This window comes from Mauremys mutica, chromosome 4 (assembly GCF_020497125.1).
Source record: "Mauremys mutica isolate MM-2020 ecotype Southern chromosome 4, ASM2049712v1, whole genome shotgun sequence".
Taxonomy (NCBI): Eukaryota; Metazoa; Chordata; order Testudines; family Geoemydidae; genus Mauremys; species Mauremys mutica.
This window is the reverse complement of record NC_059075.1, coordinates 41,587,530-41,614,810: the sequence shown is the minus strand read 5'-3', so window position 1 is coordinate 41,614,810 and position 27,281 is coordinate 41,587,530. Positions and strand designations below refer to the sequence as shown.

Genomic DNA, 27,281 nt, shown 5'->3' with positions numbered 1-27,281 from the left:
GAAAGCCTCAGTCCCTGATGTTTGATTCTTCCAGGGATCTGCTTTCGGTAATTAAGCAATAGGATAGAATGGAGACCCTTGTGCTGGTCTCTTATGTCCTCCACCCAGAGAAGTCCTCTACAAAGCCCCATAAAAGAACAGTTTTGGTACTCCTTATTGCTCTTCAACAGTATTTGCACTGTCTTGATGTCTCAAAGATGATGTTCTTCAGTATGCACATGAAAATCCAGAATGTATCCTCATGTCACTCAATGCTGCCACCAGAAGATTGGGCTGGCAGCAGTTGTTGGGGAGCATCATAAATGGCAGTAGCATGAGTATTTGACTATGCCAAGTATCTGTACATTTTGAACAGGTACTTCCTACTTTTACGGTAGGATCTGCCTCTTCATAGCAAATTCCCATATGAAGCATCCATGGCACAGAGATCTGTATGACTCCCCAAAAGAGCCAGAAACAGAAATTCCTATTCCAAACAGGAAGCAGTATACCTACTGACTTACAACACAGCCCTCATGCCGGTGTTTATTTTGAGGCGGATCAAAGGAGAGGAAAGGAGAATAATGTACAGCCAGTATACCCGTCCTACCACTTTACAGAAAGGAAGAAGAGGGGAAAAGACTGGAATTGAGCTGTTCAGCTATTGGTTGCATATAAAATATCCAACAAATGTAGCCATTTTTCTGTTCATGAATTATCTGCAGACTTTTTAAAAAAAGATTCACTCTATTTGTAATGTTTGAACAGCTGATGCCAATTCTCAGCCACCAGGTTGTTTGCAAACTGCTCACTTTAGCCATTTGCTATGTTTGGTGCAGGACTGATCACCTGGTATTTTTGCTCCCTGAATGCTTGACTGAAACTTTTCCAACATAAGAATAGCAAGTGCCAGCAGGATCTATGAATACAGGGGTTAGTTCAAACAGCCATTCTCCAAACAGCAGCTTGTTCTCAGGAATGTTTGTGAATAAAAATGGGGTATGAACATAGTAGAAGGTAGCAGTTATTTAGAATCTGACCAAACTGTTTGATCAATGCTCAGAATAGTCACCCAGCTTTAGACAGATTGATTAAGTCAACAAACCTACCACCACCCAATATGTTCTTGCTTGTCTGTAGTACGCTCCCAGGCAGTGGGAACACCTTATTAGTCACACTGGAAGAAAATAAAGAGATGCTTAAAGAGGAAACTGTGTTTCCAAATGCTCTGACCTCCTCAAAACAAAGAGCTATAGGAAGCAGCATGTTCTCATAAGGATTGACAGATGAGATTCTGCTTAGAAAACTGTGACAAATTCAGTAGTGTGTGTGTGTGTGTTGGTGGGGGGGGGGAATATATTTTCTTTTTAACAGAGTCAACACACAGATAGATGGATTTGTACTGAGATGGAGACAGAAGTGGGTAAACTCAAGCCAAATACGGAGACAGAGAAACTGCCTTGGAAAACATAACTGTGAGCAACTTAGCAGAGCTTGGTGTTGGGAGCTGAACTTCCAGCGCTGACAAGGCTGACTTTAAGGCGACCTTCAGTGGAGCTCCTTAACAGTGTATGCTGGGCAATCGCTGGTAAATCTTTATTAATTTTAATTGGCGGCACCCATTTATAAGAACCATTAAAAAGGATAAATTGAGCCCATCCGGCGTAATGTCTTTTGTTAATTAGTTTGTCAGCACTGTTTTAATATCCCCTAATGACTTCATATTTCAGGCCTGACATTAAAGGAGACGCTGTGAGAAAGGAAATGGTCTTATCACCGTGTACATTTTTTCTTTTTTTGAACAAAAAGTGTCCTTCCAGGGCTGACCAAGGTTAGGTGTCATTTAACTCAGAGAGGCAGGTACTGCAGAACTTTGAGGGGCCCTACCATGCTACCCAAACTTCTCCCTGCTGTTCACCAGTACGGCATCCATTTCTCCACCTTACCCAGGCTGCACAGAGACCCAAGCACCTAGAGAGAGAATTCAGTGTCATGGATTTTTGAAAAATCTCATCCTCCACTGCTTAGCATGGAGTCGTCTCCATTCACCAAGTACAATGTTGCTGCCTCTTCCTCTCTGGTAGGAAAGATGGGAAAAGCCCAAAATAAAATGGTATTACCGTTAGACATGGGTGTCTCCTACATGCAGCTTGATTAAAAGACAAAGTCCAAGGTCTAGTGCACATTCCTGCTAGCACCTCCATGCACCTCATGGAAACAAGTCTTTCACAGAAGAGAAGCCTGCAGAATGCACTTGGTCCTACTGGTCAAGCTTTGTATATGATCCTGACCTGCAGAGGAACTTGAAGAAGTGGCATCCTTTGTGTGATGCTTGGGATAAGCAACAGGAAGAGCAGGGAGCACGTGTTTGGTTTATTTTTCCAGCTGGCTCTTGATTTCCTCCCTCCTCCCATTTTCTACAAGGACTCTGCCTACCAAATGCAAGCTGCAAAATGGGGAAATGGAGCGTTTGGGTTCAACTGCAAGTCTTGATTGGGGGGGGAAGGGGGAATCAGACATGGACCTGCTTCCAATAGGTACAGTATTTTGTACTCCTAGATCTCAGCTAACCCCTCAAAATATTTTACTAAGTTAATATAAGCCACGTAAAAAAATAATTAGCACAAAATATACAACCCACCCTCCTGCACAGGAGCCCACTTTACACCAGAGTTTGCTCCAAAGGTAGAGTGGATAAAATAGAAGTCCAAAGGAAAAGTGAAGACATCCATCAAAGTAGAAAATCCATTGATTCGACTTCTGACCTACAAATTAGAGCCTGGCCACCTTAGAAACCACCTCTCCCCTAATGCTTCTACTCAACAGCTGATGTGCTTGAGCTCGAGGACCATTAGAATCATGCATCGGGGAAGGATGTTCTCATTGTAGGGGTCTCATTTTTGGAAATCATGTTCCCTCAGTCTCCTGAGAGGGTAGAGACCCCTAATATTGCTGACATTTTGTCAGTGTACATGTTTTTCTGTAGCCTGGATCTTTCTGCAGTTTTTCCATATGTGGCTGAAGATTGCAATAGGTGCACAATAAAAAGAAACCCATTGTAGATTGATTTGCTCCTTGGTGCTTCAGCCTCTATTGTTAGATTAGTTATCAAAAGGGAGAAGGAAAGAACCTTTCAGATAACAGGGTCTGATTCTACCCTCCATTGCAAAGTTGTGTAAATCAGGATGACTCCATTACCCTTAGTGAAGTTCCTATTCATTTACACAGGTGTAACAGAGCAAAAATAACTGATAAATAGCATTACCTATTAATTGAAATTCCTCTGTAACCAAGTAAATCGCTTTGTTAATAATTAAACAAGTAACATATCTAGATTTCTGCTAGCATCTTCATGTGCGCTACTTTATTCAAACAGGTGCTTAGAACACCTCTGGGCATGATACGAATACATAAAGTAATAACTACAGAGACTGAGTTATCTTATTGTGGTGAAAACCTGACTCCACTGATGTCAGTGGGAGTCTTGTCATTGAAATTAATAACTTGACCATTGAATCCCTTGATGTACTCATAGGGATCACAGCAGGGCCCTATCATGTCTCATCCAGCCCAAATCAAGATTATTCCTTATTTTATATTTTGTTCAAGTTTGCACATTTTCAAGGGATTTGTAAGACTAGGACTCATGTTAAGTATAAACAACTGTGCAAACACATGGGCTAGACTTCTCAGAGCATGCCCAGTATGAACTGGATATTTCCAAAAGGCTCAGCTGTCAATCTGAGCTATCTGCCTTTGTAGTTAAAAGAAGCGCAAGGTCTTCCCTACAACCAGTCTGTATCTTGAGGGTTTATTAACACTTCAGAATTCAGTTTATTATGCCAAAGCTTTTCATAACACCACTAGGCTAACTTGTGGCCACTCTGCATTTCAGGCTCAAAATATGAATTTTCATAATAATCTTCCATTTCTAACTCATCTTCCCTCCAAGAGACACCTAAAGCACTTTGTAACCCAATCAATTCATACACCAGTGAAATGCAGCCATGTCTGGAATGGAACCCAGCAGATGATACCACACAAGCAGAAGAGAAGAAAAATCCCATATCCAGTTGGAACTACAGTAATTCCTTGCTTAACATTGTAGTTATGTTCCTGAAAAATGTGACTTTTAAGCAAAACTATGTGAATCCAATTTCCCCATAAGAATTAATGTAAATGGGGGGGTTAGGTTCCAGGGAAATGTTTTTCACCAGACAAAATACTATATTATATATACATACACACACACACACACACGATTGTGAACGTGACTGAAGTGGTGAAGTCAGAGGGTGGAAGAGGGTGGGATATTTCCCAGGGAATGCCTTACTGCTAAATGATGAACTAGTACTTGGCTAAGCCCTCAAGGGTTAACACGTTGTTAACGTAGCCTCACACTCTACAAGGCAGCATGAATGGAGGCAGGGGAGACAGCATGGCAAACAGACAGAGACACACACCCTGCGTGTCTGAGAGAGAGATGCACATTGCCCCTTTAAGTACTCTGACCCCACTCTAAGTACATTGCCTTTTTAAGTAGATCAGCAAGTTAAGATAGCAGCTGCTGCCCGCAAGCTCCCTCCGTCCTGAGCCCTGTTGTGTCTCGCCCCCGCTCTGTGGAGATGGGGTAAGTGGGGGGCAGGAGCAGGGGACATCCTAACATTACCCTCCTCTTCCCCCACCACCCTGCACAGCAAGCAGGAGGCTCTCAGGAGCAGCTCCCAGGCAGAGGGCAGGAGCAGCACACAGCAGTGGGGACAGGGACAACAGAACTGCCGGCAATCGATAGCCTTACTGCTACCCCTCCAAGCAGAACATCTTTCCCACCCTGTCACCACAGATTCAGAGGGAAGAGCATTCTCCAGCATCTCTGAAGGAGCAGCAGACACTTCAGTTATTTGGGTTTAATGCTAATCTTAAGGTAGGGCTGTCAAATGATTAAAAAAATTAATCGTGATTAATCGCCATTTTAATCGCACTGTTAAACAGTAACAGAATACCAATTTAAAATTATAAATGTTTTTGGATGTTTTTCTACATTTTAAAATATATTGATTTCAATTACAACACAGAATACGAACTACAGAGTGCTCACTTTATATTTTTTATTACAAATACATTGATTACAACCTCCATTCCTGAGCTGTTTGTAAGTCTGAGGTTCTACTGTATTTAAATGTTTTGTTTAAATAAAATACATTTTTCTTTTAAAAAATAAAGATGTTTAAAATTAAATTTGAAATTTTGACAACCTATATTAAGGCCTAAATTTACTAAAATCATTTAAATAAATACCAAATATACTGCATCAATGAGCTCTCTGTAAATGTTAATAATAAAGCATCCTTTTACCTTTTTTAATACTTACAGAACCGGGGGGAAAACATCTCTCTCTTTGAGGTCAACTTAATCTTTATAAATGTCAACGTCATGTACTGCATATCAGAGGCGGATTAATCGTTTGTGGGGCCCTGGGCCAGATCAAGTGGGGGCCCCTCTCCACCTCTTCTGCCTGCAGTCCCCCCCTGCCTCCCTCCATGCTCCTGCCTGGGAAATGGAGTTGGAGTGTGGAGGCTTGCCCAGTTCTGCCCCTCCACCCTCAACGTTCCTGCCAGGTTGCAGGGGCTTCCCCTGCTTCCCAATAGGAGTGCCGGACCGGCGGAGGGACACCCATTTTTCCAGGTGGCCCTGAGTTGTCCAGGGCCCTTGGGCATGGGCCCCGTTGGCCCAGTGGCTAATCCACCACTGACTGCATTAAGTAACCGTATTATTTTCAGTCTTTACAACGGAGCAAATATAAAAAGTGTATTCAGTTTCTGTTGTGGAGAAAAGCTTTTGCCTTACTTTCTTTCGGTTTTAGCTAGCAGGTGCAAAGAGAATATTTTCTTGACTTGGACTAGTTAATTCAAAGTTGAGAAAATGATTGGGAGATGAAGAAGCAGCCTACTAATGCTAAAAACTTTAAGGACATTGGACCAAATTTCAGCACCTAAAGATGCAGAGAGGTGTTTAGTGGGAATTTCAGAACTCCTATTAATTTCACTTTTCAAAATTCCACTTGGCACCTATCTGCATTCTTAGGTGCGCCAATACTTTTGAAAATCTGGCCCATTGTGACCGGAAATATTCACTAATTATAGTTAAATATGTCCATTGTTTAATAAGACAGTTAATTTTAAATGCAAAACATAATTTGATAAACTTACTTTTCCCTTATTTATTCAGTACATTTAAGGTAGATTTATTTAATAAAAACAATTTTAAAATGTTGTCTTTGTGCATTTTAATGGATGGAAAATGAAATGCTGACTACACCTGGACACAAACTCCTGATTAAAAAAAAATTGTTTTTTAAACCTAGTAAATAAAAAAAATGTGTCATTCACCATTTTCAAACAAAAATATTAAAATTACAAATCTGAATAAGTGTGTTAAGCTATATAATTTTAAATAAATGTGTACAGATATCGTGTATCCTCTTGATTAACAAAAAGTGGTACCAAATTTAACATAAAGGCTTTATTTGGTTGCCAATCAGCATGTATTAATGGTTATACTAACCGATAATAATAAAATCTTTCTTTAGGGAAATAACTGAAAAGCACAAATGGAAAACGTTAAAGTCAATTACTTAAATCAAGGTTTCCTGCTTGCTGATTTAAATAATGAGTAAGATCAGCATTTTAAATCAATCTACCGTCATATTTGGAAATGACCCCCAATGGGATGAAAGTTCTTGTGTTTCCCAGGTCAAGTAAAGATAGGCCCATTTTTCTGCAGAATTGGCTTTGCAGCTAGAACCCAGTATTTGCATTTGATGTGGGAAAGGCCATTTTGTGACGTTTTCATGGACAATGAAAAATTAAGGGTGTAAAAAACAGAATAAAAAGACCACATTTTATGAGTTTATGTGAGAATTGTTATTTGTTTCTTTCACACAGTTCTAAGGTCCAACCATAGCTCAGACAGTAAATTGCTCAACTCTCACGCTCAACACTTGGCATCAACAGCTGTTCAGTGTGTATCAGGGGAGAATAATATCTTGCAATTACAACAGTAGCTCTCCAAGCACTTTACAAAGATAGGTCAATATCATTGTCCCCAGCTTATAAGTGAGGAAATTGGGTCAAAGAGAGGGGAAGTGATTTGACCAAGGTCACAGAGTAAGTTAACTGACTTGTAAGTCTGTGTCATTTATGTTTACCTTACAAATATCAGGAATATCCAGTCTGGTCTTCCCTATTTTTGCAGGAGAACCACAGGATTTCAGAGGGAGATTTCTGTCCTGTCAAATGAGAGTTGAGAAATGTCAAATCTCTCTCCAATGGAGCTTTGTCCCAACTGTTTATCAGCTATTTAAGTTCAAAGTGTATACAAAACCCACACACCTAGAGTATTCCAATTAAAGATCCCTTCTTTGGCTTCACTCCTGTTACTTGCGATCTCATAACGCTGCTGGCTCCCTACAGAATCTTCCACTAAAAAAAAAACAAAAAAAACACCTCACACAGAGGACTGAATTTTTGGTGTGGAAATGTTTTTTTTAAAATCCTTTTATGACTTCTTTAAACACATCACAGAGCACCAAATGAAAACAAAACAAAAGAAGTCCCATTTACGTGTCACCTATAAACTATCTCACAAAAGGAAGACTATGCAAACAGTCAAATAAATAAGACAAATTTAACTTTTCTGTTTGCAAATTGTCTGCAAACAGCTTACAATTTTCTCAACTTCATTATGTAATCAGAATCATTCACTGAATAATTAGCGTAACTACTTCTTGATCTGTAGACTGCACAAGTAGTTCATTAAATGTATTTTATAGGAATTGACATTTGTGGTTTAGAGCAGTTTTGATTGGACATAGCTATCAATTGTTGTTTCCATTTTCTCTCTGAGTCCAATGTAGAAGCAGGTTTATTCACATTTATGAACTCAAAAGTTCACTTTCTGTGAATATTCTCGCCTAGAATTTGCTGCTTGAGACTACTCCTGCCAGCAAATTCAGCCTCTAGCAAAGACATCCCCAAACTGTGGGGTGCACCCCCCCTAGGGGGACATGGAGAAACATTCGGGGGGGGCATGGCTGCAGCCCAGGCCAGCCCCCATGGGAGGCAGGAAGGGAGCACCATCCAGCTCCACTCCTGGCCCCAGCCCCATGCCCCCATTACCCCTGTCCATGTGCCCCCTCCTGGAGCCACAGTCTTGCTCCTGGCCTGGTTCTGGGGTGGGGAGTGAGGTAAAAGGTTTGGGGACCACTGCTCTAGAATATCCCTGGAAAGCAAACAAAGGCCAGATAAAAGTGAAGCAAATTCATTTAAAACTTTAGCTGAACAGTCACAAAAATTATTTTCAGTATTTGCCCAGATTTATGTACAAAAATTAGAGGGATTTATCCCTCTGTAATCATTTTTGACAAAGAAACAAGACAAGATGGAACAATTTAGTTTAGCCTAGGCTAGCTAAACTTCTAGACTGAGCAATGTGACACAAATTGCCACTAGATGGCAGAATGAGTCCCTATTTTTAATGTTGACTGGGTAGCAGAAAAATCAGAAGCCAGCATGTTTGAATGGCCTCCTTGACAAAATGCTGCACGTTGAGGGGTGTAAGTGTTCCTGCGTTATGCCCTTCACTGGGAAGGTTCTGCCCATGACCCTCTCCAGATTACATCATGAGGTAGACAGCAGGCCATGCTCAAGTTTCACATCAACCAGCAGGGCAGAAGGCAGGTGACCCGTAGAAAGACTAACCCCAGGTATCAGAGTAGCAGCCGTGTTAGTCTTTATCATCAAAAAGAACAGGAGTACTTGTGGCACCTTAGAGACTAACAAACGAACGCTTATGCTCAAATAAATTTGTTAGTCTCTAAGGTGCTGCAAGTGCTCCTGTTCTTTTAACCCCAGGTAGTTTAAGGCTTATATAGCCAATATACAGTTTTACACATGCACTTTACCAGAGATGGACCTACACTAAACCCAAGATACAAATGGCCCTAATTGTTTGGGGATGGGGACATGAGAAATCCAGCTCAGAATTCAAACTATCATCACAATTTGAAGCTCTCATAGGGTAGGATTGTGGCTTTAAGCCCTGCCTGTAGGAGGCAGGTGTAGAGACACCCTGGTGCTGCAGCAGTGCCACACTTCTACCTTTATTAGGATATAGCATACAGCCCCCTGGCAATAGCCCAGTTCCACTGACTGGAGCTGGCAGAGAGGGGAGAACATGGTGTGTGTGTGTGTCTCTCTCTCTTACCTTCCCTTATGGGGATTCTAGTACCTTGGAAGCACAAATACCAAAACTACATCTGGTCCATGCACAGGGTGCAAGAGGACGGGCTAGCTGGGCACCTACAGAGGACGAGGCCCAACCTAAATACATAACCCAAGTTTAGGGGAATATTTTGTGCTTTAAAAAGTGGTTTCTGTAAAACATGAGCCATACAGCCATGAAGAAACAATGTACAATCCCCCTCCTTTACATATTGTCTATATAAACCTTAAACTACCTAGGGCTAGCCCTTCTCGGGGTCACCTGCCTTCTGCCCTACTGGTTCTGGTGAAACTTGAAGACCCTAATTTCCCAGACTCTGCAGGTGCATTTTAGTGTAGAAACTGCACCTTAGGCCTCTTGTATTTGAAATTTTGAGCTTGAAAAAACACTCAGGTAACATTTCCCTAGCTGGTCACCACTTCCTTCAACTGAATGGAACAAGGGAAGCTAGTAATCTAAACAGCCTAATAGCCTTTAACTAAGCCAGAACTCACTGATCTAAAGTGTCCTGCTGACATTTTTATTATCGTCTACCATTTTGTTAGGCACCATATTTTCTACCTGTGCATGGAGGTTAACTGTATTGAGGCTTTGCAATTCTCTGAGCTTTTACCCAGATTGGTTACCTTATCTTTACAGCCTGAGTGTTTCCTTTGAGGACAATTGTGAACTGGTGGAGAGGATCAACTTGTTCAGCTACAAAAGCTTTTGGCCAAGTGAGATTTTCATCCACAGCTTTCTTCTTGGACCACAACCGCCCAGCTTAGCAGACCTCCCAATTATTTCTAGAGTTTCCTGGGTTCCCCCTGAAAGCCAGATTAGGCCTCCAATCCCCACCTCAGATCTGTTACTCTCCACCCAGCCTGGAATTAACTCCTTGCTTCCTGGACACCAAGCAGGGCAGCTGACCCCTGGCATAGCTACCATGAATAAAAATTGAAGTGTGCCAATAAAAATTGTGCACGTTGTCACAGCTGATATTTGTGGAGGCAGGGGGTTAGCCTCCCTGACTTGGAGCAGCTGAATATTGGGAGCTCAGAGGGAGTTTCATAGATGCATAGGCAGGACCAAGTAAACCTAGCCCATCCCTGACAGGTGTTTGTCCAACCTGTCCTTTAAAACCTCCAATTATGGGGATTCCACAATCTTCCTAGGAAGCTTGTTTCAGAGTTTAACTATCCTTATAGTTAAAGTCCCCATCCCTCCCATTATCTAACCAAAATCTCCCTTGCTGCAGATTAAGCTTATTACTTCTTGTCTGACTTTCAGTGGATATGCAGAACAATAGATCATCATCCTCTTTATAACAGCCCTTAACATATTTGAAGACTGAGGTGGGCCTGATTAGTTTTGAGAAAACAGACCTTAACATGCCCAGGTTTTTTTAAAAACCTTTTCTTCACAGGTCAGATTTTCTAAACCTTGTATCATCATTTTTGTTGCTCTGGACTCTCTCAAGTTTGTCTACCTCTCTCTTAAAGTGTGGTACCGAGAACTGAACACAGCACTCCAGCGGAGGCCTCATCCATTGCAAGTAGAATGGGACAATTACCACCCATGTCTTACATACAACATTCCTGTTAATATACCCCAGAGTAATATTAGCCTTTTTCGCAATGGCATCACATTGCTGACTCATTCATAACCCACCATAACCCCTAGATACTTTTCAGCCAGTTAATTTCCTCCTTTTGCAGGCATGGATTTTTCTTCTTCCTAACAGTAGTACTTTGCACTTGTCCTTATTGAATTTCATCTTTTTTATTTCAGATCAATTCTCCAATTTGTCAAGATTGTTTTGAATTCTAATCCTGTCCTCCAAAATGCAAGCAACACTTCCCAGCTTGGTGTCATCTGCAAATTTTATAAGCACATTCTCAGTTCCATTATCTAAGTCATTAATGAAAATATTGACTAGTACCACAACCAAGACAGACCCCTACGGAACACCACTACTTACATCCTGTCAGTCTGACAGGGAACCATTGATAACTCTGAATATGGCCTTTCAGCCAGTTGTGCATCCACTTTATAGTAATTTCATCTAGACCACATTTCCCTTTTTTGCTTATGAGAATGTCATGTGGGACTGTGTCAAAAGCTAAAACTTTACTAGATTAACTAAAATCAAGATATAATCACCTCTACTGCTCCCCCTTCCCTCCACTAGCCAAGTAACCCTGTCAAAGAAGGAAATTAGGTTGATTTGACATGATTTATTTTTGACAAATCCATGTTAGCTATTATTTATCACCCTATTATATGCTAGGTGCTTACACACTGATTGTTTAATAATTTGTTCCAGTATCTTTCCAGGTATCAAAATTAAGCTGACTGATCTATAATCCCCTAGGTGGTCTTTGTTCCCTTTTTAAAGATAGGGAAATGTACCTTTGTCCAGTTCTCTGCAACCTCACACATCCTCTAGGAGTTCATGAAGATAATCACTAAAAATCCAAAATTGCTTCAACTAGTTCCTTAAGTATGCTAGAATGAATGTCATCAGGGCCTGCCAATTTGAATACATGTAACTTATCTAAATAGTCTAACCAGGGGTGGCTCAAGCTTTTTTGCTGCCCCAAGCATGGCAGTCAGGCTCCCTTCAGCGGCTTGCCTGCAGGAGGTCCCTGGTCCTGTAGAATCGGCGGACCCGCCGCCAAATTGCCGCTAAAACCGCGGGACCGGCGGACCTCCTGCAGGCGTGCCACCGAAGGGAGCCGGACTGCTGCCCTCGCAGGGACTGGCAGAGCGCCCCCCGCGGCTTCCCGCCCCAGGCATGCACTTGGAGTGCTGGTGCCTGGAGCTGCCACTGAGTCTAACCTATTCTTTTCCTATTCTGCTTTATGTTCCTTCCCCCTTTTTGTTACGTCACTGACCACAATTAACTTTTTTAGTGATGACTGAAGCAAAATGGACATTAAGCACCTTAGCCCTCTTGATGTCATCAGTTATTTAGCTCTCCTTACCCACTAAATAGAGGACTTACACTTTCCTTCATCTTTCTCTTGCTTCTAATGTACTTATAGTACCTCTTATTGCCTTTTAAGTCCCTTGCTGGATGTAACTCATTTTGTGCCTTAGCCTCTGTGATTTTGTCCCTACATATTTGTGCTATTCTTTTGTACTCCTCCTTAGCAATCCATCCATGCTTCCACTTTTTGTAGGATTCCTTTTGAATTTGCAGGTCATTAAAAAGCTCTTGATGGAATCATCTTGGCCTCTTTTTAGGCTATCCTTCCTTCACATTGGGATAGTTTGCTGTTGTACCCTTCATATAGTCTCTTTGAGAAACTGCCAATTCTCCTCTATCATTTTTCTGGTAGATTTTCTTCCCATGGGACATTACCTACCTGTTCTCTGAATTTGTTGAAGTCTGCCTTTTTTTAAAAAAAAACTCCATTGTCCTTATTCTGCTTCTCTCAATCCTTCCTTTCCTTAGAACCATAAAATCTATTGTTTCATGACCACTTTCATCCAAATTGCCTTCAGATTCACAACTAATTCCTACCTATTAGACTATCCCCCTGGTTACTTTGGCCACCTTCTGAATGCTTCTCCTTCCAAAATTTCTCCATAGTCATCGAGTTTTGTGCAGCTACATATGATGTGTTATGCAAGTTATTTAATTAGCTAATTGCATACTTGCAAATAGTTTGCATAGAACCATAAACTTCAATTTAATAATTTGTTCCAGTATTTTTCCAGATATCAAAGTTAAGCTGACTGGCCCTGCCTCAAGCAACATAGGGGCAGTGGTGGGGGTTAGGCATGGAGCTACACAAAACATGGCAGCTATGACTTGGGTTGCCAAGCTGGGGGAGGGAAATTTATAGGAATTGGGTAAATACCATTAGCAGCCCTCACTGTCTTCTATGATCCTGATGCCACTGGAGCCCTGCAGAACAGTATTGTACACCCTGCAGCAAGGCCTTGCACCTTGCAGGGAGTTGGTAAACAAGGTTATTTGGACCCCACTGGATTCCTGTGTCTCCTTCATATTAGATGTGTTGTGTAAGAGCAAAAAGAGAGAAATAGGCAGAAGGGAGTGTGCTAGATAGATAGGTGGGTGGGTGCTGGAGGGCATTTGGGTCAAGGTATGCTGGACACATGGTGAGTGTTGGGTCTCTCCAGTTAGCTGAGGGTGCAGAGGGGCTCTTGGCTGTCTGGGGTAGGGGTGCTGAGTACTGCCTCACAATGGTGAATTCTGTGTAACTTGAAGTCTTTAAATTATGATTTGAGGACTTCAGTAACTCAGCCAGAGGTTAGGGGTCTATTGTGGGAGGGGGTGGGTGAGGTTCTGTGGCCTGCAACATGCAGGAGGTCAGACTAGATGATCATGACAGTCCCTTCCGACCTCAAAGTCTGTGAGAAAGTAGCTATGGTCTCATTGAGGGAGGCTGAGACATGCACGGAGCCTCTCACTGTCCATTCCCATCAGCCACTTACTGGTGCCTGCTCTGATACCAGCTGGAAGGGAGAGAGAGGGTAGAGGCAGTGCCTGTAGGGCAGGGTCCACTAGTCTCTGCCTTCAGCCCTGTTAAAGGGGTGACCTCTCAGCCGGGCAGCCAAATGCATGAGCCTCAGGTAAGATACTTGACAGGAAAAAAATTCTAGGGCTGCCAGACACAGCCTTTGCTAGACTAGATAAGGCTATTTGCACTCTCTCATAGCCTAAGGCCATGTCTCTTGCAGTGGTTAAGGCCTGTTGGTACAGAACACCATGCAGAGAATGAAGGCTCTGGCATAGACAGTGGTGGTGGTTTGTAGAGGGACTATTGCTAGATGAGCCATGACATTGGAGCTTTAAAATAGCGATGGGGCTGAGCTGCAAAACCCAGATCCAGCTCTGACATTTCCCAGAGACAGGATGTCCTGATCGGGGGTTGGTTTCAGATCCATCTGCTTAGGGGAGTGGGGCAGGGTTGTCAATATTTCTTTGAAGTCTATTTTTCCAAACACTGAGGATGATGGCAGTAGAACAGGTGACACAGCTATTCACCCACATTGTTCAGCCCAGAGGACAGATTTCCATTCCCAGGTGTCTTGTGAAGGCAGAAGTAACCTTGTAAAATGGGAGTCTGCAGCCTTCCTAGTGTTTCATCCTAAGGGAGAAGCACTAGAAGGAAAGCAAACAAGCAATGACAGATTCAGGTTTCCAGGTGACCCATTCTTAGAACCTCTGAGAGATACGAGTCATTAATAACAGATATCATCAGGTGAAAGTGTGCAAGTGAAGCCATATGCCTCAATAAAGGTGTGCATGGCTACATGACTCAACGCATGCTCCAGAGTAGAATGGGGCACTAGGCTTAGTACATCGAGAGAGAGAGAGACACACACACCCTAGCATCCAGCTCAGAGAGCTGGAGTCTGCTATTTACCAACAGTTAACAGAGCTAATCCCTCAACTCAAGTGACAAGGTTTATGTTACTTGGTGCTGAAGGTCCTGGGTTCCAGCCCTGCTGATGACTTGTGCTAGGTTTGTTACAGATCCCCCTTCTCACCCCACCCAAAAGGTTTATTAAGACTAAGATGGACCAACCTTATTCACCACTGAGCCTGCTGAGATAATAGCACTGCACTAGGGCTGAGTTTATCACTCAACATGCCTTTCTTCTTACTTGAGTAAAACAAAATCAAAGCCAAGCCATCTAATGCAATAGCACTTGGTGACTATTGTTGCAGTGTATTTTAATCAGCTGATGGAAGAGACAATGATCTTATGTGCAACAAAAAGGTACTTCCTTCTGTCCAAGCTGCTAAAGATACAAAGCTCTACTTCCCTCACAAGTACAAACTGCAAGCTATTCCAGGAGCAAGTTACAGGCAAGATTAGAAAACACTACAGTTCTGCAGTTTCAATCCATGCACAGCATGGACGATGCGAGTCTACCATTGCTTATGCAGCACAACAACATTAGTGATGCTATCCAGCAGCTAGTAATCTGAAGCAGGAACTTAAGTTATCCAAATGTTTTGTGGATGTTTTTCTGGCACGTAAGGCTGATGAACAACTTTCAAATGAACAAGTGGTCTGGTATAATGCCACTCCAACCCATCAGACTGAAATAGCCAAAATGAAAACCTCAGAATATTATCCCAAAGCAGGTGATTGTAGTAGAAGTCATCTACTTTTGTGTCTCACTTGGTGCAGTTTGTCCTTTGGTTGACAGATGAAGCAGCATCTAATTTGGCCAGCAGCAAGAATCATCCTTCAGAAGACAGTCAAAGAAGGTGCCTCTCAATTGTGGAGTACATAGTATTTAACAGTTCCAGAACTGTCTCACCACTGTATGTAAGCTCTGCTGCATAGCTACACCATGAATGTGGGTTTTGCAATTTAATTGACATACTACATCTTCGTGGATTCTGTATCAGTTATGCTGAGCTGAGGCGGCTAACTACTAGTGCTGCAAAGACTGAAGTAGAAAGACTTCAGGGAGGTGTATTCATTCCAAATGGAATTGTATCCATGAAGGAGATAATACACAGACATGATTTTGTAGCAGTTGATGAAAAGAATACCTTCTATTCAATGGCTTGAAGAGGTATTTCAGGAACAGACTGCAGATAGTTCAGCATCACAAGATGTATCACTGAAGTGTGTGTGGGGGGGTCACATGCTCCCCAGGCAGACTCTTACGCAGTGTGCAAGATTTGAAATGCCTAGAACACACCCAGAACTGACTTGCCATGGAAGAGTCAGTAAGAAAAATCAACTGTCTGTAGTCAGAACCTTCCCTGCACTATGTACACGTGTCAAGGCAAAGATGACTGTGGTAACCCACACACTGTTGTCAGAGCTCACAGAAATTAATGGAAATATTTCAAAGATCATTTTAATGTGATGATGGTGTCATTGTTTCTCTGTATCTATGGTAACAGCACATCAAACCTCATCTTAAAGTAGACATAATAAGCTTTCAAATGATGCATTATGTGAGTGTGTGTAGAGAGGGTACATTAAGTCAACCAAAATCAGTAGTCTGCTGCTTGCCTAGAGGGGAAGGATGGACGTGTGGGGTGGGGGAAACCTCAGCACTCCAGGAGATTCATAGAGAACTAACCTCCCCCCCACCCCCCAATAAAACAGAGCTAGAGAAGCGAAGTCACTCATACAGCAAGGGTGGCTGCTTCTTTATGCCAGAGACCATCACTCAAAGCTACAAAGGAGATTTTAGTGTATAAGAATTAATACAAAGGCAGGGGCCTGGGCAAGGAAGCTTATTCTGTTGCTCTGACCAGACCAGGTTAAATCTCTAAATTGATAGGGTTTGTGTGCTTTCCCTTGGAGAGACAAATCCTCAGCTTCATTGATCTCACCTCTAGAAAGTGAGTTAGCTTAAACCAGCCTGAATTATTCCACTCAGACTGCATCCATGCTGGGCACTTAGGAACCTACCCTTTGATGTCCAACTGCTGCTCATTCACATGGAAGATAAAAACCACTCCATTCTCCCCCATCTTTCTACACTGCAGATTAGATTCTTAGAAAGTCAATTTGCTGATAGTGTCTGGGATCTCACCCCACTTCATGCAGGACAAGGAACACAAAAAGAGACAGGGAAGCTGGAGATCACATGGAAAACTTTCAGACCTCACTGGGATGCAGTAATGTGACAACTCATTCTGCTTGTGAATTCACTCACAGCTAGATCTGGTTGAATAATACAACTAAAGTTGTTCACAATTTATTCAGACAGCTGATGTGAAACACAACTTCCAATAAGTGATTTAATTGGTACCGTTCATATGGCTTCTGGAGCCAGGGGCGGCTCTAGGAATTTGGCCGCCCCAAGCAGTCATGCCTGCGGGAGGTGCACCAGAGCCGCGGGACTAGCGGACCTCCCGCACGCATGACTGCGGAGGGTCCACTGGTCCCGTGGCTCCAGTAGACCTCCCGCAGCTGCGGAGGGTTTGCTGGTCCGGGACTCCGGTGGAGCATCCGCAGTCATGCCTGCGGGAGGTCCGCTGGTCCCGCAGCTCCGGTGGACCTCCCGCAGGCATGACTGCGGAAGGTCCGCCGCTTGGCGCGCTGGGGTCTGGAGCCGGCCCTGTCTGGAGCTGCTCCAGCTATGTGAAATATTAATCAAATAATGTATGGACCAAGCAAACACTCATATTCATTGAACAATATTCATTAAACACTTGATTCAATCTGCTCTAATGACAAAACACACTTTGCATTCTGGAGGCTCTTTGGCACCAACAGCTTACTCAGAACCAGCAGAGCAGTGACTGGGATTGCTTTGTAAATTTAAACTCTATCTAATTACACTGAAGCACTTAGCTACAGTTCATCCAATACATTAATTATTGATCTGCTTGTAAGAACAAGTGATCAACCCTTACTTGTTTTTCTGTAAGAAACTGTGTTCCAGGTGGCTGAACTGCTACAAAAGTGTCGACTTAAGATTCCAAGATACAGTTCTATTACTTTTAATAGAAGCTACTGCCCATGTGCAGATGGATAGGAGAATAGCAACAAGAAGCATTTGCTAATACATTATTCCACCAAACCCCCATTCAACTATCCTGTATTGTTCCATATTTTTGCATCCTCAGTGATGTTACTCAAGATAATTGTGCATAAGCAGAAGCCTCCAGCAATGCCACAGTTCACTGTTTACAGCATATCTTCCATATACTTACTCAGGCAGGCAGAATATATATGTGGGAATATAGAAAATTGGTTAAGTTAATTGTTTGGAAGTTGCAATAAAATCCATCCAGCCATTTTTAGTTTACCAGAGATATTAAGAATTGCATATTTTGCTGGTTAGGAAGACATTATGAGCTAACCAAACAAAGCCTCAGAAACAGTTTATGTTTGAAATGTCAAGCTTGAATTATGCCAGTGCAGAATTCTGCTTGGGTATGGGGAGGGAAAACATAAGAGAAAGGAAGTTAATGGATAAAAATAATGTCCCATACAGCTGCAGAATGTTATTTCCCTTGCTCATTTACAGTAAGGAAAAAAAAAAGTTAAACAGCCAAGTGTTCAGCTGTCCCTAGTCTACAAAACTATTGCTTGATTATTTGTGCCCTTACTCGTGTACTCTTAAGCAGGGCCGCCCAGAGGGGGGGGCAAGTGGGGCAATTTGCCCCAGACCCCGGGCCCCACAGGGGCCCCCATGAGAGTTTTTCAAGGGCCCTGGAGCAGGGTCCTTCACTCGCTTCGGGGGCCCCGGAAAACTCTCATGCGGCAATTCGGCGGCGGGCGGTCCTTCCGCCCCGGGACCCGCCGCTGAAGACCCCAGGCCCCTTGAATCCTCTGGGCGGCCCTGCTCTTAAGAGTCACTTTCAACAAGCATCAAAGTGCAGCAATAGTAGAGTGGACAGCAGCAAACTGAAGATGCTGGGGGACAGTATGTCATTAACTAAGGTGTTTTCACTCTTGCCAGCATTCTCAGCTTTACAGCAACATGAAAAAGTGAAGCAGAGTGAGCCAGACACCCAATTATCGCTAACGTTTTTACTAACCACACAGGCTATGTCTACACTGCACGCCTTCTTGGGCAGCATGTACAGTCTACTCAGGTAGTCCCCCTAGCATAGGTTTAAGTACCTGTATAGACAGAGAGGCATGTCTTAGGGGAGTAGAGTACAAGCACACCTGAAGGATGTGGGTATGTACCAGAATACATACCCTTCACGGGTCTCTACATGCTCAAGCTGTGCCTTCCAGTCAACACTGCTAGTTTTAGCTGTATAGCTACTAGAATCTCTCTCCACTGCAGGAAAAGACTCCAGCAGCAAGGAAAGGCTCTGGTGGGGTGGGCGGGGGAGGCAGAGGGAAAAGTCTCTAGCAGTTCCCCACTGCTGGAGCCCTTCCTCTCTGCAGGGGAAGACTCTGGCAGCAGGGAAGTAGACTGGCAGGTTGAACTTTTCCCTGCTGCCTCCCCCTGCCAGAGCCTTTCACTGACATGTGTAGCTACATACTACAATATGGACACAGCTTACTTTTCACTGTGCCATGTAGGTTCACATATTCTACATGCTGCCAAATGTGGATTGGAGTGTAAACATAGCCATGTACAACCACATATGCAATTGTCATCTGTCTTCATTGGCTCATTTCTGAGAGTCTCTCATCCATTCAATATGCATTCTCTTTTTAGTACATAGATAATTGGAGCTCCAGCAACATAAATGGGGAGGCGAATGAAATTGGACAGTGTGTCTGTAAAAACTCTTCCTCCTGGATGACCTTCGCAGCAGACGAAGTAGAGCAGACAGTGGAGGTGGAGAGTTATAAGTAGGGCTGTCAAGCAACTAAAAAAAATTAATCGCACTGTTAAACAATAGAATATCATTTATTTAAATATTTTTGGATGTTTTCTACATTTTCAAATAGATTTCAACTACAACACAGAATACAAAGTGTACAGTGCTCACTTTATATTTGATTACAAATATTGGCCCTGTAAAAAATAAAGTGTTTTTCAGTTCACCTAATAAAGAGATTGCACTACAATACTTGTATCATGAAAGTTGAACTTGTATATGTAGAATTATTTAAAAAAAAAACTTCATTCAAAAATAAAACACTGTAAAACTTTAGAGCCTACAAGTCCACTCAGTCCTAATTCTTGTTCAGCCAATCGCTCAGACAAACAAGTTTGTTTACCTTTGCAGGAAATAATGCTGCCTGCTTCTTGTTTACAGTGTCACCTGAAAATGAGAACAGGCATTCGCACGCACTGTTAAAGCTGGTGTTGCAAGATATTTATGTGCCAGATATGTAAAACATTTTAATTCCCCTTCATACTTCAGCCACCATTCCAGAGGACATGCTTCCATGCTGATGACACTCGTTAAAAAAATACATTTATTAAATTTGTGACTGAACTCCTTGGGGGAGAACTGTATGTCCCCTGCTCTGTTTTATCCGCATTCTGCCATATATTTCGTGTTATGGCAGTCTTGGATGATGATGACCCAGCACATGTTCGTTTTAAGAACACTTTCATTGGAGATTTGACAAAACACAAAGAAGGTACGAATGTGAGATTTCTAAAGATAGCTACAGCACTCAGCCCAAGATTTAAGAATCTGAAGTGCCTTCAAAAAATCTGAGAGAGATGAGGTGTGGAGCATGCTTTCAGAAGTCTTAAAAGAGCAAAATTCCAGTCCAGAAATTACAGAACCCAAACCACCAAAAAAGAAAATCAACCTTCTGCTGGTGGCATCTGACTCAGATAATGAAAATGAACATGGGTTGGTTGGCACTACTTTGGTTGGTTATCAAGCAGACTGTCATCAGCATGAATGCACGTCTTCTGGAATGGTGGCTGAAGCATGAAGGGACATATGAATCTTTAGCGCATCTGGCACATAAATATCTTGCAACACCAGCTACAACAGTGCCACATGAACACCCGTTCTCACTTTCAGGTGACATTGTAAACAAGAAGTGGGCAGCATTATCTCCCGTAAATGTAAACAAAACTTGTTTGTCTTAGTGATTGGCTAAACACTCAGTCCTACTTCTTGTACTTGTAGGCTTTAAAGTTTTACGTTGTTTTGTTTTTTAATGCAACTTACAGATTTTTTTGTTACATAACTGCAATTTCACAATAAAGAGATTGTACTACAGTACTTGTATGAGGTTAATTGAGAAATACTATTTCTTTTGCTCATTTTTTCAGTGAAAATACTGTAATCAAAAATATAAAGTAAGCACTGCACACTTTGAATTCTGTATTGTAACTGAAATCAACATATTTGAAAATGTAGAAAGACATCCAAAAATATTAAATACATTTCAGTTGGTATTCTGCTTAACAATGGAGGGAGGGATAGCTCAGTGGTTTGAGCATTGGCCTGCTAAACCCAGGGTTGTGAGCTCAATCCTTGAGGGAGCCACTTAGGGATCTGGGGCAAAAATCAGTACTTGGTCTTGCAAGTGAAGGCCAGGAGGCTGGACTCAATGACCTTTCAAGGTCCCTTCCAGTTCTAGGAGATAGGTATATCTCCAATTATTTATTATTATACTGTGATTAACTGAGATCAAAAAAAATTAATCAATCATGTCAGTTAACTGCAATTAATCCACAGCCCTAATTATAAGGTAATTTGAGGATAAGCCTCCTAACCTCTTTAAAAAGTACTCTGGAGCGTCTTCCAGGGTAGGTGGGTGGGTTGGAGGGTCCAATTTGGGTTTCAGTGAGACTAACTAGCATTAACTCAAGTGCCATAGGTATGGTATACAAGTATCAGCAAAGCTGCAGTAATAGCAGCTCAAGGCCAATGCTCTAGCACAGGGATCCCCCAGCCTGGACCACACATTAATAGAGGATTGCCTCATGAACATCTCCCTCCCATTCACCATCCCAAAAACATCCCTTGGGCAGCCACTGCTCCTCCAATCTGCAAACACAATCTGCATTGAATCCCATGAGCAAAGGAGCTGAACAAAGCAAGGACAAGATACCTGTGCTCTCTGGTGCATAGAGGCAGCATATTGTCAGGGAGCAGCATGCCCTGTCTAAAGAAGAGAGACACCCACCTTTGTCATTAGGAAGTGGAGTTTCTCCACACGCTCAGCTGTGGAAATCTCCCTCCAGACTCCAAGAAGGGCAGTGACATTTGAATCAAGACTTAAGGCTGCACTGTGGGAGGCAGCTCCTTTCAGAGGTACTTGGGGGGGTGGATGGGAATTGTTTGCCAGACTGTTTAGCTGCTTCACTTTAGCTGTTTTCAGGAATTCCTAGAAGACATTTCTACAAATAATCACTCAGCACGGACCACAAATGGCCAGTCTGACCAGGGAGGAGATTCAGTTGAGGCCACAAGAGTTACAGACAGAGCTAGACTTTGAACTGCTATGGACAGAGGTGAACTCGTTGGAGACTGATCAAGGAGCTCTATGAGGGGTGCTCATCTATTCAACACCATCTGTGAAGAGACAAAGCTCATTCACATCTCATTGTTGGGAGAGGCATTAGACATTCATAGGGCCTGATCCTGCTCACACCAATAACTGCAGTACAGTTACACCTGATTCACACCAGCATTAGTGAAAGCAGGATCAGACTTCTAGAAACTAGAGATGACAAAACCCTGTTTGGTCCATTCAAATCACCACTTCCCCCCCTCAACCCATGGTCCTGGCCCCAGGACTGTGCCCTGTCAGTTTCTCAGAAGCTTTGTCCTTCCAGTTTTAAGTGACTAAATTATGGGACTTTCACTATTACCCTCAGGACTTCAAGACATCTCTGAATAGATGCTGATTGGGGTTTGGCAACTGGCAGGCCACCTACAGCTCAGAAGCCAGGGGATCAAAATGAGGGATACAACCAAAATCAGCAGCAAGATAAGGGAGCCGGATATGATGTGTGGATTCATATCTTCATTAAAACCAGTATCTCTGCTCTATTGCAGTCAATGGCAAAATTCACATCCACTTCAGTGGGAACACAACTGGACCTGAAGAGTTCTATAACTCTGTCACTGTCAGGGATGCCCTTCCCTTGGACTGTTGCCCCAGTGCAGTGCTAGTTATCACATTACACCAGCACAGCCTGGTTGGCACAAGCTCCCTGTTGGTTTCTAGGTGCAGTTTAAGGTGCTGGTTTAGACCTATAAAGCCCACTGGACAGGCTGCTTCTCTGTAGGATACAGCTGCAGTTGTGGACAATGGAGATATGGTACCTCCAGCTTGGGCGATTTCAAAGGGAGGGGGATCTCCTCATCTGAAACTCACTTTCCCCCCTTTTGTTCTAAAGCAGATTGAATCTATTGACCTTTAAGGTACACTATAAACCCACAGTACTTATTTGCTGTGAATTTTGGGGAGAAGGAAGATGGATGATAGAGTGAGGTCTAAGTTTACTTGGTTCTGCTTCAACATGGGGCAGGGGAGGATTCGGAAGATGGACCAGATGCCACCTCAAGGTCCCTTCCAGCCCTACATTTCTAGCCCCCTCCCTCCTTTTTTTTTCTCTTCCCAAAGATAGTGAGCTTTGGCTTGCAGGTGAAGATATGCATCTGGAGGTATTTTACATGGAGCGTGATTTTACAGGTATTTAGTACAGAGGATAGGCACATTTTATTTGTGAAGATCAGTGAAAACATCCATCCCCCTACATTCCAGATCAACAATGGTGATGACAGTAGTGCTCCAGCTGGCTTACAACATGAATATGCTTATCCTCCAGTGAAAAAATCTCCAGCCTGCAGCAGAAGCCAGAAGACTGTCAGCACAAACACAAGTCCTAAGAAAAAAACAACAAGGAGTCCTTGTGGCACCTTAGAGACTAACAAATTTATTTGGGCATAAGCTTTCATGGGCTAAAACCCACTTCATCAGGAATGATGCCTCGTTGTTTTTGCTGATACAAACTAACACGGCTACTACTCTGAAACAAATTCTAAGAGGTATCTGGAAACCCGAGACTGGTAAGAAAGCCTTATCTGGGGGATTTAAGGAAGACTGTGGTGAGGATGTTCTGTTTTAAGCTGTGTATACTTGATGTCAACCTCATTTAAACTTTTGATGCTCCTTTTAAAGCCTAGGGAATCCTCAGACAAAAAGTTTTGGTTAAGAGTTAAGGTTATGTAACAGACAAAAACAAAACAAAACGCAGTCAAATGGACAGTGCCTGAATGTAACTGTATTGGGAGTGGCATAGCTACTTTATTCACTCAGACTGCTCTATCTTGTGACCCACACAGCTTGTTTATCTGCCCTCAGCACTGCTGGTGTGGGACTCAGATCTGTGTCTGCATGGAGTGTGTGTGTTTTACAGACGTGTTGAGGAATTCCACAATAGGAATTGGACCATTGCTGGAAACAAGTTGTCACAGATCCCAGTTGAGCACCCCTTCTTGACCACTGGTTAGTCTGCTGTGAGACAAGCGAGATCCTGGGTCCCTGGGTGTTTTAAGCTTCCCTGGATTTTTAGCAGGCAACAGCTCTGTTTCCTTCCTTAGCCTCTCTGGCATATTTTCTATGCACCAACACGGTCTGCCAACCCCTCAGGGAAATGGAATCCCTTAACCCATCTGCCTTAGGCCTCCAGGACTAATGGTAAACCCCCAAATACCCTAATAACTTAAACACACTGTTGGGGTATGTCCTTACCTTTAGGTTGTCTCCTTGTACCTGAACACAGCACCAGAGGGGACTTTGCCTCTTGCATCCACACTGGTGGCCACTTTCCCAGCCACAGTAACCACTCCTAGCTAGTGTCTTTTCCAGACTCCTTCCCCAGGTCTTCTGTGGCTCAGCCCTCTAGGCAAGTCTCACAACAGTTTAGTCCACTTCCTGTGCTCAGCTTCACAAACAAAAGGTCCTTTGCCCTTCCTGGGCTCAGCTTCAATTCTTTCCTCCTTGGCAGGGTACCAACTCCACTAGGCTTTTCCCCACTTGGAGTTCAAATACACTTAAACAAGCCTTTTTCCTCACATAGACCTCTATCTCATTTTCTGGTCCTTGCGGATCCTAGCTCAGGGCTCCTCTCTACTGTAAGCCCCCAGGAGTTAACCCTACTCCTGTAGGGTTGCTCCCTAGCCACTCTAAACTACTGACCCTTCCTAATGGGGAATTCTCCCTAACTCCTCTCTCCCTCTCTAGTGAGGGCACAGCTTTATTTAAGTAACAGCTGGGGTCAGACTTTCTAATTAAGCCCCACTACATACAGCTGATGTTGCCAGCTCATCAGTGAGACTGAGGGATAGCTGCTAAGTCATGAGCAAAGCTGAGCCCAGCATGCCTCAAAGAACAATCACATTGTTCTGATAAGAGTGGCCAACTTCCCAGACTCAGCCGGAGCCTCAGGCTTAATGGAGAAGATCTTTACTTTAAAATCTCATGGTCTGATTCTCGTCTCACGCCAATTTTACACTGGTAAAACTTCATTGTTGTTAGAGACACTCCTGATTTACAGCACCGAGAGAGGAGGAGAAGGCCCTATACTTTCTTTTGTGACTCCTGGAGCTGGGTGAATAATTTGCTACCCTTGTATTTGGCAAATGTAACCATTCTCCCCCATGGAAAAATAAACTGCTTTAACGAGTGCTTGCTTTTCAAAAGCGGTTAAAAAGACTCAAAACCACTCTGACATTAACTAAAAAGCATCTATAAAATCAATCGGGGGGGGGGGGGGAGGTTTAACTGCCAACGTGTTAAAAAAAAAATCACAGTGCTACAAAAGAGATGGCCATTAATCTACTTCACAGGCCCTCGTCCTGTGAACCTGACTCACACAACTGATATCTCATGCAAGTGCTGTAATCGGTTTCAATGGGACTGTTTGTGTGAGTATGGATTACTCATGAGAGAGTGAGGTTAGCATATTGGGACATTTGGGGACTGATCCAGCACCCACTGAAGTCAATCGAGAAACTCCCATTGACTTTAGTTAGCAATGGATCAGGCCCTTAATGTTGAAAACAAGGCTACATTCATGTATATGCACATGTAAACACTGTGCATTTTATGTTCCTGAAATAACAATTTACGTAACAAAATTACTGTTCTTAGAAAATCCACAACTTAAAAATCAAGCTACAAGTCTTCAGTTAAAATGTTATTTCCACCTTCACATATGGTTGTCAAAGCTGGAAATCCATCAAAGATACAGATAGCTGTCTAAATGCCTTCAAAAGCAAATGCCTCAGGAAAAATACTAGGTATTAAATTGAATGAATGTATAACAAATGCCAAGATTAATCAAGAGTTCATCTATTCCTCATCTCCAAAGTTATAAAGGCAAGAAGATGGAAATATCTGGGATACGTTAAAAATGAACCCAGAATGTCTGCCATGGCATGTGTGCCATCAGGCAGCTAAAGGAATATTTAAAAGGGCTGAGTGAAAGAATCCTTCCACCTTTGAGACAGAGAATTTATGGGAGTTAACAACGTAGAGGACATGCAAAGAGCAGCCAAGGATAGGAGCCTTGTTCATTCCCTAATGTCTGCCAGCACAGGAAGGATTCAGAATAAGAGAATATATACAAAGTAACATTGTTGATATATAACTGTGTCATAAACATAGAGATATGGGTAACATAAAATCCCTCCTGGGAAGCTGTTTTAAATCACTTTACCTGCAAGGGGTTAAGAAATTCAAATAACCTAGTTGGTACCTGACCAGAAGGGCCAATGAGGAAAGAAGATACTTTCAAAACTGGGGGGAGGGGTTGTTTGTGCTCTTTTTGTTTGTTCCCTCTCCAGACGGAGGGAGAGACCAGGCAGGTAAAACAGCTCTTAAAAACATATCAGAATGATCCATCTAAGATTGCAAAAAAGTAAGGGCAAGGAAATGTGTTAGATTATCTTTTGGTTTAGCTTGTGAATTTCCCCTATGCTAAGAGGGAGTTTTATTCCTGTTTTGTAACTGTAAAGTTGAGTCTAGAGGGGAGTCCTCTGTGTTTTAAATCTTTTTATTACCCTGTAAAGTTACCTTCCATCCTGATTTTGCAGGTGTAATTCTTTTACCTTTTTCTTTATAATAAAGTTCTTCCTTTAAGAACCTGATTAATTTCAGTGTCCTAAAGACAAAGGGTCTGGTCGGTATTCACATTATTCTCAAGCCTCCCCAGGAAAGGGGGTGAAGGGGCTTGGGGGAATATTTTGGGGGAATAGGGACTCCAAGTGACCCTTTTCCTAAATTTTTGTATAAATCACTTGGTGGTGGCAGCAATACCATCCAAGGACAAGGAGAGGAATTGTACCTTGGGGAAGTTTTAACCTAAGATGGTAGAATATAAGTTTAGGGGGTCTTTCATGCGGGTCCTCACATCTGTACCCCAGAGTTCAGAGTGGGGAGGGAACCCTGGCAAACTGACATGCAGAAGTATAAACCTCTGCTACTTGTTTCAATTGTTAACTCTTACGGAGGTTAAAAAAGACAGGTCTGTGATGTTGCACTCCATGTTTTATGGAAATATGCTTATGAGTGTGACTATGATGTAACTGGAATATGCTTTATGAAAAGGGTCTCTTGTAAGGTATCATAACAAAGGTTATAACCTACTGAATATATCCCTCCTATTTGTATGTATGTATC

The 27,281-nt window shown here is 42.7% G+C and overlaps 1 long non-coding RNA gene across 1 annotated transcript in view; it reads right to left on the bottom strand.

Annotated features, from left to right (window-relative positions):
• LOC123368107 overlaps positions 1 to 27,281 on the bottom strand; it is a 37,939-nt gene that overhangs the window by 9,209 nt on the left and 1,449 nt on the right. Inside the window, exons 2-3 of the long non-coding RNA XR_006578689.1 lie at positions 7,371 to 7,460; positions 7,187 to 7,267 (exon numbers count right to left, since the gene is read on the bottom strand). This is a non-coding gene — a long non-coding RNA (uncharacterized LOC123368107). The remainder of the gene's footprint in view (positions 1 to 7,186; positions 7,268 to 7,370; positions 7,461 to 27,281) is intronic.